The sequence below is a fragment of the Bolinopsis microptera genome, chromosome 13 (assembly GCF_026151205.1).
Source record: "Bolinopsis microptera isolate Bmic1 chromosome 13, MBARI_Bmic_1.0, whole genome shotgun sequence".
NCBI lineage: Eukaryota > Metazoa > Ctenophora > Tentaculata > Lobata > Bolinopsidae > Bolinopsis > Bolinopsis microptera.
This window is the reverse complement of record NC_087084.1, coordinates 892,878-906,209: the sequence shown is the minus strand read 5'-3', so window position 1 is coordinate 906,209 and position 13,332 is coordinate 892,878.

The window sequence follows — 13,332 nt, the reverse complement described above, 5'->3', positions numbered from 1 at the left end:
AAATTCCCCCCTACAGAAATGGGGAAACCCCCCCCCTTTTAAAAATCCCTCCCTCCCGGGGTTTTTGAACCCCGGAACCCCCCCCCAATAAACCCCCCTCCAGGGTGTGAAAAATGGGAACCTCTCAAAATTCCCTCCCCCCGCGGAACCCCCCCCCTAATAATTTCCCCCCCCCCGGGGGTTTAAACCTGGGAACCCCCCTAATAATTCCCCCCCTCCCCGGGGTGAAAAACCCTTAAACCCCCCCCAAAACCCTCCCCCCCAGGCCGGGGAAACCCGGGAACCCCCCCCCCTAATCCCCCCTCCCGGGTGGGAACCTGGTCCCCCCCCCCCAATTATCCCTCCCCCAGGGTGGAACCTGTTAAACCCCCCCCAATTTTCCCTCCCCCCGGGTGGGGGAAACCGGGGAACCCCCCTTTTAATTTTTCCCCTTTCCCCCAGCGGGGAACCGGTTTAAAACCCCCCCCAATAATCCCTCCCCCACTGGGGAACCTGGTAACCCCCATAAATCCCCCCCCCCCCCGGGTTTTGGGAAAAATGGAAAACCCCCCCTTTAAAAATCCCTCCCCTTTCCCGGGTGGGAAACCCGGGGAAAACCCCCCTAAAAAACCCCCCCCAGACCGGGAAAACCCCCCGGCCCCCCAATAACCCCCCCCCCAAACCCGTGAACCGGGGGAACCCCCCTAATAACCTCCCCCCCAGGGGTGAACCTGGTAAACCCCCCCTAATAATCCCCCCCCCCAGGCGGTTAACCCCCCCCCCCCGGCCCCCCTTTAAACCCTCCCCCAGGCGTGGGAAACCGGGTTTAACCCCCCCCAATAAACCCTCCCCCTGGGGAACCCGGTTTAACCCCCCCAAACCCTCCCTCCAGGGGGTTGGGGCCCCGGTTTAACCCCCCCCCCCTAACCCCCCCCCCCGGCCGTGGAAAACCCTTAACCCCCCAAAAAACCCCCCCCCCCCCACGGGGGAAACCCGGTAAACCCCCCAAAAAAATCCCTCCCCCCAGGCTGGGGGAAACCCCTTAAAACCCCCTAATTTAAACCCTCCCCCAGGCTTGAACCTGGTAAAAACCCCCAAAAAATCCCTCCCTCCAGGGTTTGGAAACCCCCTAAAAACCCCCCCAATAATCCCCCCCCCCAGGGGGTGAACCTTTTTAACCCCCTAAAATTTCCCCCCCTCCAGGGGGGAAACCGGGTTTAACCCCCCCAAAAAACCCTCCCCTCCCCGGCTGGGACCTGGAAAAAACCCCCAAATAACCCCCCCTCCCCCCGGGGTTTAACCAGGGAACCTCCCCTAAAAATCCCTCCTCCAGCGGAACCTGGGGAACCTCCCCAATAACCCTCCCTCTAAGGGTGTGAACCTGGTTAAAACCCCCCTTTTTAATCCCTTTCCCCCCCCGACGTGCCTGGTAAACCCCCCCCAATAACCCTCCCTCCCCCGGCTGGGAACCCGGGAACCTCCCCAAAAATCCCCCCTCCCCGACGGGAAAAACCCGGAACCCCCCCTAAAACCCCCCCCCCAGCTGGAACCCGGGGGAACCCCCCTAATAAACCCCCCCCCCACGGGAAACTGTTACCCCCCCCCCAAAATTCCCCCCCTCCAGCGTGAAACCCGGGGGAACCCCCCCAAAAAAATCCCCCCCCTCCCAAACCTGGGGGAACCGGGGGAACCCCCAATAATTTCCCCCCCCCCAGGCCCGTGAAACCCCGGTTTCCCCCCCCAAAAATCCCCCCCCACTTGAACCAGGAACCCCCCTAACAAACCCTCCCCCAGGCTGTAACCGGGAACCCCCCTAAATAATTTCCCCCCCGCCAGGCGGGAACCGGAACCCCCCCCTTTTAAACCCCCCCCCAGGCCGTTAACCGGGGAAACCCCCCCAATAAACCCCTCCCCCCAGGCTGGGGAAAACCCGGTAAAACCCCCCCCAAAAAATCCCCCCTCCAGGCTGTGAAAAGGGGAACCCCCCCAATTAAACCCCCCCCAGGCCGGGAACCCGGGAACCCCCCCTAAAACCCCCCGCCCCGGGCTGGAACCCCCCCCCCCCCGGCCCCCCAATAAACCCCCCCCTCCGGGGGGAACCCCGGAACCTCCCAAAAAAATCCCCCCCCTCCTACTGTGAAAACCCGGGAAAACCCCCCAAAAAAATCCCCCCTCTAGGCCTGGGGAAACAAAGGTAACCCCCCTAAAAATCCCCCCCCAGGCCCGGGAAAACCCGGGAACCCCCCCCGAATAACCCCCCCTCCAGGCTGGGAACCAGGTAAACCCCCCCAAAATCCCCCCCCCCCAGACTGGGGGAAAACCCGGGAACCCCCCCCAATAATCCCTCCCCCCAGCTATAAACTGGAAAACCCCCCATTTAAACCCCCTCCCCCAGGTGGTTTAAAACCGGGGAACCCCCCCCCCCTTTTTTTTCCCTTTTCTTTTCCCCGGCGGGGGGCCTGGGAACCCCCCAAAATCCCTCCCTCCAGGGTGAACCTGGGAACCCCCTAATTTCCCTCCCTCCAGGGGTTTAACCGGGAACCCCCCCCCCCCCCAAAAACCCCCCCCCCCCCAGGCTGGGAACCAGGGGGCCCCCCTTAAAAATCCCTCCCTCCCGGGGTGGGAACCGGGAACCCCCCCAAAAATCCCTCCCTCCAGGGTGTGGGAAACCGGGGGCGCCCCAAAAACCCTCCCCCCGGTTGAACCGGGGGCCCCCTTTAAACCCCCCCCCGGGGTGTGGGCCCCGGAAAACCCCCCCAATAATCCCTCCCCCGCTGTAACCTGGGAACCCCCCCAAAAAAATCCATCCCCCGGGGGAAAACCGGGGAAACCCCCCCAAAAAAATCCCTCCCTCCCCGGGGTTTAACAGGGGGAAACCCCCAATAACCCCCCCCCCAGGGTGGAACCGGAAAGCCCCCCAATAATTTCCCCCCCTCCCGGCGGGGGAACCTGGTAAAACCCCCCTAATAATCCCTCCCCCAAAGGGTCTGACCTGGTTAACCCCCCCAAAAAACCCCCCTTCCCCCCAGGGGTGTGGGAAACCGGTAAAACCCCCCCCAAAAAATCCCTCCCCCGGCTGGTGAACCGGTAACCCCCCTAAAAACCCCCCCCCGACTTGGGGGAAACCGGGGAACCCCCCCCCAAAAAAACCCCCCCCCAGACTGGGACCTGGTAAACCCCCCAATTAAAACCCCCCTCCAAGCTGGGGGAAAACCCAGTAAACCCCCCCAATAAAACCCCCCCTCCCCAAATGGGGAACCAGGGAACCCCCCCCCAATTTAAACCCCCCTCCAGCTGTGAAACCCAAATAACCCCCCTAATTAAAACCCCCCCCACTGTGAAAACCCAGTAACCCCCCTAATTTAATTCCCCCCTCCACTGTGAACCCGGTTTAAACCCCCCCCAAAACCCCCCTCCAGGCGGAACCCCGGTTCCCCCCAATAATTTCCCCCCCCCCAACTGGGGGGAAAACCCGGTTTTAAACCCCCCAAAATCCCCCCTTCCCCGGCCGGGGGAAAACCCGGTAAAACCCCCCCCTAAATTTTCCCCCCCCCCAGGCTGTGGAACCAGGGAACCCCCCTAAAAACCCTCCCCCAGGCGGGGAAACCCCGGTAACCCCCCTAATAATTTCCCCCCCCCCTCCAGGCTGGGGAACCGGTAAACCCCCCCCCAAAAAAACCCCCCCCCGGCTGGGGAACCTGGTTTAAACCCCCCCAATAAACCCCCCTCCCCGGCTGGGGGAACCCTTTTTAAACCCCCCTAAAATCCCCCCCTCCCCCCGGAACTGGGGGAAACCCGGAACCCCCCCTAATAAACCTCCCGCCAGACTTTTGGGAAACCCCCCCCCCCCCCACGGGCCCCTTTTTAATTTCCCCCCCCCAGGGGGGAACCTGGTTTAACCCCCCCTAAAATTTCCCCCCCCCCAGACGGGGGAACCTGATAACCCCCAATAATCCCCCCTCCAGGCTGGGAACCCGGGGGAACCCCCCCTAATAATCCCTCCCCCCACCTTTGGGAAACCCGGGGCCCCCCCTAATAATTTCCCCCCTCCAGGGGTTTTTGAACCAGGGAAAACCCCCAATAACCCCTCCCCCAAAACTGGAACCGGGGAAAACCCCCCTAATTTAAACCCCCCCCAGGGTATGGGAAAAGGGAAAACCCCCCCCAATAATCCCCTTCCCCCCCAAGGGGGGAACCTGGGTTTTCCCCCCTAATAAATCCCTCACTCCAGGGGGTAACCTGGAAACCCCCCTAATAATCCCCCCCTCCAGGTGGAACCTTAACCCCCCTAAAATTTCCCCCCCTCCAACCCGTGAACCTTTAACCCCCCCAATAAACCTCCCCCAGCTGTGAAAAACCCGGTAACCCCCCCCCCCAATAACCCTCCCCCCCCGGGTGTGAAAACCCCGGGAACCCCCCCCAAAATCCCCCCTCCAGGCTGGAACCGGGTTTAAACCCCCCCCAAAAAATCCCCCCTCCGGGTTTGAAACCCGGTAACCCCCCCAATTTAACCCTCCCTCCAGGTGGGGAACCTGGGAAACCCCCCCCAATAATCCCTCCCCCCAGCGGGAAACCCGGAACCCCCCCCCAAAAACCCCCCCCCCAGGGTTTTGGGAAACCGGGAACCCCCCCTAAAATCCCTCCCGCCAAACTGGGGAACCCCCCCCCCCCCCCAAAGGGGCCCCCAAAATTCCCCCCTCCCCGGCTGGGGGAAACCGGAAACCCCCCCAAAAATCCCCCCCCCCTCCAAAGGAAAACCCGGAAACCCCCAATTTAACCCCCCCCGGCCCCCTGGGGAACCCGGGAAAAAACCCCCAATAACCCTCCCCCCAGGCTGAAACCTGGTAACCCCCCCCCAATAAAACCCCCCCCCTCCAGGTGTGAAACCGGTAACCCCCCCAAAAATCCCCCCCCAACCCCGGGGGAACCGGGGAAACCCCCCCAAACCCCCCCCTCCAGGGATGAAACTTTAAACCCCCTAAAATCCCTCCCCCAGGGGGTGACCCCGGAAACCCCCCCAAAAAACCCGCCCTCCCTTTTGGGAAACCCGGTTTAACCCCCCCCCCCCAAAAACCCTCCCCCCAGGGGTTTAAACCCCGGTAACCCCCCCAAAAATCCCCTTTCCCCCCCCCCCGGCCCGTTTTTTTCCTGGTAAACCCCCTTTAAAAAACCCTCCCTCCAGGGTGGAACCCGGGGAACCCCCCCCCAATAAAAACCCCCCCCCCAGGCGGGGAACCAGGGGAACCCCCCCTAATAATCCCTCCCCCACGGAACCTGGGAACCCCCCTATTTAAAAACCCCCCTCCCCCTGGGGAACCTGGAACGGGGGCCCCCAAAATTTCCCCCCCCAAAATGGAACCTGGTAAAAAAACCCCCCAAATAATCCCCCCCCCCAGGGGTTAACCATAACCCCCCAATTTAATCCCCCCCTCCAGGGGGTGAAAACCCGTAAAAATCCCTAATAAAACCCCCCTCTTGGCGTGAACCGGGGAAACCCCCCCAATAATCCCCCCCTCCAGGTGGAACAATTTTTCCCCCAAATAACCCTCCCCTCCCTTTTGGGAAACTGGGAAAAAGCCCCCCAATAAACCCCCCCCTCCCAGGGAACCCCGGTAAACCCCCCCAATAACCCCCCCCCTCCGACGTGAACCTGGGAAAACCCCCCCAATAACCCCCCCTCCGGAAACCTGGGAAACCCCCCCTAATAAACCCCCCCTCCCGGGGGTGGAAACCGGTAACCCCCATAATTAAACCCCCCTTTCCAGGGGGGAAAACCCGGTAACCCCCCCCCAAAAAACCCCCCCCCCGGGTTTTGGAAAACCTTTGGGAACCCCCCCCCCCCCCAATAAAACCCCCCCTCCAGACTTTTGGGGAAACCCGGGGAAACCCCCCTAAAAACCCCCCCCTCCAGGGGCTGGAACCGAACCCTCCCCTTAACCCTTTCCTTCCCGGGCCGGGGGGCCTGGGTAACCCCCCCCCTTAATTCCCTCCCTCCCCGGCTGTTAACCGGTAACCCCCCAAAAAATCCCCCCCCCCAACTGGGGAAACCCGGAAAACCCCCCTTTTTAACCCTCCCCCCCCAGGCTGGGGACCCTGGGGAACCCCCCCCAATTTTAAACCAACCCCCCCCGGGGTGAACCTGGAAAACCCCCCAAAACCCCCCCCCAGGGGGGGAACCCGGGGGGAAACCCCCCAAATAAACCCCCCCCCCAGGGGGTGTAAAAACCAAAAACCTCCCAAAACCCTCCCCCAGACGTGAACCCCCCCTAATAACCCCCCCCTCCCCGGCTGTGAAAAAAACCGGAACCCCCCTTTTAAACCCTCCCCCCACGTAAACCCGGAACCCCCCTTTAAAATCCCTCCCTCCAGACGGGAAAACCCCCCCCCCCTAATAATCCCTCCCCCCTGGGGAAACCCGGGGAAACCCCCCAATAAACCCCTTCCCCCCCAGGGGTTGGGGAACCTGGTCCCCCCCCAAAAATCCCCCCCCCCTTTCCGTGAACCCCCCGGTTTTTCCCCCCCCCCAAAAAAACCTCCACCCCCCCCAGCTGTGAAACCCGGGAACCCCCCAAAATTTTCCCCCCCCAGGCTTTAAAACCGGTACCCCCCTTTTAAAAAATCCCCCCCTCCCGGCTGTGAATTTTGGATCCCCCCTAATTTTTCCCCCCTCCCGGCTGGAACCTTTAACCCCCCCAAAAACCCTCCCCCAGGGGGGAACCGGGGGAACCCCCCCCCAATTTAAACCCCCCTCCAGGGGGTGTGAACCCGGTAACCCCCCAATAATCCCTTTTCCCCCCCGGGGGTGAAACCCGGTAAAACCCCCCCCAATTTTTCCCCCCTCCAGGGTTGAACCGGTAAAACCCCTTTCCTTTTAAAAAACCCCCCCCCCCCCCAACGTGAAACCCCCCGCCCCAAAAACCCCCCCCCCCCCAAATGGGAACCCGGTAACCCCCCTAATTAAAACCCCCCCTCCTGGCTTTAACCTGTAACCCCCCCAAAAAATCCCCCCCCCAGGGCTGTAACCCCCCCAACGGGCCCCCAAAAATTCCTCCAGGCCCGTTTAAAACCCGGTAAAACCCCCCCCCAAAAAAAACCCCCCCCAGGCGTGAACCGGGAACCCCCCTAAAATCCCTTTCCCCCGGGGGTGGAAAACCCGGGAACCCCCCCCTAAAAACCCTCCCTCCCGGGTGTGAACCGGGAACCCCCCTTAAAAACCCCCCCCCCCCCAACTGGAAACCGGGGGGCCCCCCAAATTAAACCCCCCCCCAGGCCCTTTAACCTGGGCCCCCCCAAAAATCCCTCCCTCCAGGGGGTAACCGGGGAACCCCAATAAACCCCCCCCCCCGGGTGGGGAACCTGGTAAACCCCCCAATTAACCCTCCCTCCCCGGCCGGGGAAAACCCCAGTAAACCCCCTAAAAAATCCCCCCCCAGGTGAACCTGGTAACCCCCCTAAAATCCCTTCCCCCCAGGCTGTGAACCGGTAAAACCCCCCCAAAAACCCCTCCCTCCAGGGGGTGGAAACCCGGAACCTCCCCAAAAAACCCTCCCCCGGCCCCGTTAAACCAGAAACCCTTTCCCCAAAATCCTCCCTCTAAGGGGGTTTAACCTGGAACCTAAAATAATTTCCCCCCTTTCCCAAAGGGGGAACCTGGGAAAACCCCCCCTAATAAACCCTCCCTCCGGGTGTGGGAAACCCCCGGTTTAAACCCCCCCAATAACCCCCCCCTCCAAAACTGGGGAAAAAGGGGAAAACCCCCCCCAATAAAAAACCCCCTCCATCGGGGGGAAACCGGGTAACCCCCCTAAAAAATCCCACCCCCAGGGGGGACCCTTTTGGTTTAACCCCCCCCCAAAAAAATCCCCCCCCCGGCGGGGGAAAACCCGGGAAAAACCCCCCAATAATCCCCCCCCAACGGGGAAACCCGGTAACCCCCCCTAATAATTCCCCCCTCCAGGGTTTTGAACCGGGGAAACCCCCCCAAAATTTCCCCCCCCAGGGTGTTGGGAAACCGTTAAACCCCCCTAACAATCCCTCCTCCAGGGTGTGAACCTGGGAAAAACCCCCCCAAAACCCTCCCTCCATGCTGTGAACCTGGGAACCCCCCAATAATCCCTCCCCCCCAGGCGGAACCCCTTTAACCCCCCCCCCAAAATCCCTCCCTCCAGGCTGTGAACCCGGGAAAAACCCCCCTAAAAACCCTCCCCCCAGCGTGAACCTGGTAACCCCCCTAAAAACCCCCCCCAGGGTGTGAACCCGGGAACCCCCCCCCTAATAATCCCTCCCCCCCAGCCCCCCTGAACCCCCCCCCCCCCCCCCCCCCAAACCCCCTAAAAATCCCTCCCTCCAAGGGTGTGAACCTGGGAACCCCCCCTAATTTAACCCTCCCCCAACTGGGGGAAACCGGGGGAACCCCCCTAAAAATTAAACCCCCCCTCCCCCGAACCTGGGAAAACCCCCCCTAAAAAATCCCCCCCCCACTGTGAAACCCGGTAACCCCCCCCCAATAATCCCTCCCTTTCCGCTGTAACCAGGGAACCCCCCCCTTTTTTCCCCCCCCCCAACGGGGAAACCGGGGAACCCCCCCCCAAAACCCCCTCCCCTCCAGGGGTACCGGGAACCCCCCTAAAAAAAAACCCCCCTCCCGGCGGGCCGGAACCCCCCCCCAAAAAAATCCCCCCCTCCAAAGGGTGGTTTTAAACCCGGTAACCTCTCCCTAATAAACCCCCCCCCCCCCCCCCCCCCGAAAGGTTTAAACCCCCCGCCCCTAATAATTCCCCCCCCCCCAACTGTGAACCTGGTAACCTTCCCTAAAATCCCCCCCCTCCAGCGGGGGGAACCCGGGAACCCCCTAATAATCCCCCCCCAAGGGTTGAACCCCCCCCCCCCCGGCCCCTAATAATCCCCCCCCCCAGGGGTGGGGAACCTGGGGAACCCCCCCCAATTCCCCTCCCCCCAGGCGTGTTAAACCGGGTTTTAAAACCCCCAATAATTCCCCCCCTCCCCCGGTGGAACCTGGTAAAACCCCCCCTTAAAAATCCCCCCCCCAGCTGGGGGCCTGGGAAAACCCCCTAAAATCCCCCCCCCCAAATGTTAACCCATAACCCCCCTAAAATCCCTCCCTCCACTGGGAAAACCCGGAACCCCCCCAATAATCCCTCCCCCCAGGGTGTGAACCGGTAACCTCCCTAAAACCCCCCCCTCCAGGCTGGGGGGCCTGGGAACCCCCCCCAAAAATCCCCCCCTCCCAGGCTTTTGAACCCAGTAACCCCCCTAAAATCCCCCCCCCCCCCAGGGTGTAAAAACCCGTTTAAACCCCCCCAATAATCCCTCCCTCCAGGGTGGGAACCTGGTAACCCCCCTTTTTAACCCCCCCCTCCAGCTGGGGAACCCCGGTAAACCTCCCCTAATAATTTCCCCCCCTCCAGGGTGTAAAAACCCGGTAACCCCCCAAAAAACCCCCCCCCTCTGTGAACCTGGTAACCTCCCTAAAAAATCCCTTTCCCCCAGAAATGTGGGAAACCCCGGTAACCCCCCTAAAAATCCCTCCCTCCAGGCCCGGGGGGAAAACCGGGGGAAAAACCCCTAATAAACCCCCCCTCCAACTGTAACCTGGGAACCCCCCCCTAATTTAAAAACCCCCCCCAACGGGGGAAACCTGGGGAACCCCCCCCAATAATCCCTCCCTTTCCCGGCTGGAACCGGGAAACCCCCCCCTAATAACCCTCCCTCCAGGTGGGAACCGGGAAAACCCCCCAAAAATTCCCCCCCTCCAGAAAAGGGGAAAACCCGGGAACCACCCTTTTAAAAATCCCTCCCCCAGCGGTTAACCTGGTAAACCCCCCCCCCAATAAAAACCCCCCCTCCCCGTGAAACCAGTAAAAAACCCCCCCAAAAAACCCCTCCCCCCAGGCTTTTGAACCTTTTTAACCCCCCAAAAATCCCTCCCCCCGGCCCTTTAACCCGGGGAACCCCCCTAAAAAATCCCTCCCTCCAGGGTTTTTGAAACCCGGAAAACCCCCCAATAATTTCCCCCCTCCCCGGCTGGGGGAACCTTGGGGAACCCTCCCCAATAAAACCCCCCCTCCAGGCCGGGGGAACCGGGAACCCCCCCTAATAATCCCCCCCCCAAAGGGGGTAACCGGTTTAACCCCCCCCAATAAAAACCCCCCCGCCCAAAGGGGAACCCCCCCCCCCCCCCCCGGGGCCCCCAATAATCCCCTCCCCCCAGGGTGTAACCTGGGGAACCTCCCTAATAAACCCCCCCCTCCAACTGTGAACCTGGTTTAACCCCCCCCCAAAATCCCTCCCCCCACTGTGAACCGGTAACCTTTCCCCCAAAAATTTCCCTTCCCCCCCGGGGTGAACCCCGGGGAACCCCCCCCTAAAAAGCCCCCCCCCAGGCTGTGAAAAACCCGGGAACCCCCCCCAATAAACCCCCCCCTCCCGGGCTGTGAAACCGGAACCCCCCAAAAATTCCCCCTCCAAAGGGTAGGAAAATGGTAACCCCCCAATAAACCCCCCTCCAGGGTGTGAAAAAAGGTAACCCCCCCCCAATAAACCCCTCTCCCCGGGTGTGGGAAAACCCCCTAACCCCCCCCCAAAAATCCCTCCCTCCAGGCTTGAAAACCCGGTTTCCCCCCCCAATTTAAACCCTCCCCCCAAAGGGGGTGAACCTGGTAACCCCCCCCCCCTAATAATCCCTCCCCCCGGCTGTGAAAACCCGGGAAACCCCCCCAATAACCCCCCCCAGCTGTGAAACCCGGTAACCCCCTAATAAACCCTCCCTCCGGGGTGGAAACCCGGTAACGCCCCCTAAAAACCCTCCCCCAGGGTGTAACCTTTTAACCCCCCAATAAAACCCCCCCCCAGGCCCGTGAACCCCGGTAAAACCCCCCAAAAAAATCCCTCCCCCAGGCGTGAACCTGGGGAACCCCCCCCCCTAACCCTCCCTCCAGGCCCGGGAAACCCGGTAACCCCCCCCAAAAATCCCCTCCCTCCCCCGGGTGGAACATGGAACCCCCCAAAAAATCCCTCCCCCCAGGGGTTTGGGAAACCCGGGAAAGCCCCAATAACCCTCCCTCCACGTGAACCTGGGTTAAACCCCCCCCAATACCCTCCCCCCCCTGTGAAACCGGGGAACCCCCCCCTAATAAGCCCTTTCCCCCAGGTGGGGGAACCTGGTAACCCCCCCAATAATCCCTCCCCCCAGGGGTTGGGAAACCCGGGGGCCCCCCTAATAAACCCTCCCTCCAGACTGGGGGAAACCTGGTAAACCCCCCCCAATAACCCTCCCCCAACTGGGGAAAACCGGTAACCCCCCAAAACCCTCCCTCCGGCTGGGAACCTTTGTAAACCCCCCCAAAAAACCCCCCCCAACGTGAACCCATTTAACCCCCCCAAATAATCCCTCCCTCCACTTGGGGGGAAACCCAAATAAAACCCCCCCAAAATTTTTTCCCCCCTCCCGGGTGGGGGAACCAAAATAACCCCCCCAATAATCCCCCCCCCCCAGGGTGTGAACCAGGTAAAACCCCCCCCCCCAAAACCCCCCTCCCCGGCTTTTAACCAGGTAACCCCCCCCAAAAATCCCCCCCCAGGCTGTGAAAACCAAATAACCCCCCCCCAAAATCCCTCCCCTCCAACGTGGGAAACCCATAACCCCCCCAAAAACCCCCCTCCAGGTTTAAAAAAATAACCCCCCCAAATAAACCCTCCCCCAGGGTGGAACCTAGTAACCCCCCCAATAATCCCCCCCCTCCGGCTGGGAACCGGGAACCCCCCCCCAATTTTCCCCCCCCCCAGGGTGTTTAACCTGGGGAAAACCCCCCTAAAAATCCCTCCCCCCCAGGCTGTGAAACCCGGGGAACCCCCCAAAAAATCCCCCCCCCACTGTAACCCGGGAACCCCCCCAATAAAACCCCCCCCCCAGGCTTTAAAACCTGGAAACCCCCCCCCCCCAATTCCCCCCCCCAGGCTGTGAACCAGGTAAAACCCCCCTAAAAATCCCCCCTCCCAGGGGGTGGGGGCCCGGTAACCCCCTAATTTAACCCCCCTCCCCGGTTTGAACCTGGTAACCTCCCTAAAATCCCTTTTCCTTTCCAGGCCGTGAACCTGGGAACCCCCCCTAATAATTTCCCCCCCCTTTTTAGGCCTGTGAACCTGGGGAACCCCCCCAATAATCCCCCCCCCAGGGTGTGAACCCGTAAAAACCCCCCCAATTAAAAACCCCCCTCCAGGGGGTAACCTGGTAACGCCCCCCAATAATTTCCCCCTCCAGGCTGTGGAAAACCTGGTAACCCCCCCTAATAACCCTCCCTTTCCCGGGGTTTGAAAACCCGGGAAACCCCCCCAATAATCCACCCTCCAGGGCTGGAAACCCGGAAAACCCCCCCAATAACCCCCCTCCCCGGCGTGAAAAAATGGAACCCCCTAAAAAACCCCCCTCCAGGCTGGGAACCCCGGTAACCCCCCTAATAAAAATTCCCCCCAGGCTGGAAAAATGGTAAACCCCCCAAAAACCCCCCCCCGGGGTTGGGAAACCCCGGTAAAACGCCCCAAAATCCCCTCCCTCCAGGGTGGGGGAACCTATAACCCCCCGTTTTAAACCCCCCCTCCGAGTTGAAAATGGTTCCCCCAAAATCCCCCCCCTCCAGGGTGTGAAAACCGGGGGAAAAACCCCCCAAAAAATCCATCCCCCCAGCCCGTGAACCGGGGAACCCCCCCCAATAATCCCTCCCCCCCAGGGTGTGAACAAGGTAACCCCCTAATAATTTCCCCCCTCCAGGGGGTGTTTTAACCTGGTAAAACCCCCCAAAAACCCCCCCCAGGGGTGAACTGGGGAACCCCCTAATAATCCCCCCTCCGGGTGTGAACCTGTAACCCCCCTAATAAACCAGCCCCCGGGGGGGCGGGGAACCTGGTTTAACCCCCCCCAAATAAACCCCCCCTCCAGGGTGTGGGCATGGGAAAACCCCCCCCAATAAAACCCCCCCCTCCAAGGGGGTGGAACCTGGTTTAACCCCCCCAAAAAAACCCCTCCCTCCAGGCGGGGGAACCTGGTTTAAAAAACCCCCCCCCAAAAATCCCCCCCCTCCAGCTGTGAACATGGGGGGCCCCCTAATAATCCCTCCCTCCCCGGGGTGTGAACCCGGTAAACGCCCCCCCAATTTAACCCTCCCCCCCAGGCTGTGAAAACCCGGTAACCCCCCCCAATAACCCCCCCCCAGCGTGAACCTGGGAAAACCCCCCTAATAACCCCCTCCAGGGTGGAAAACCGGAAAACCCCCCAATTTAACCCCCCTCCAGGCGTGAAACCGGGAACCCCCCCCCCTAATAAATTTCCCCCCCCCC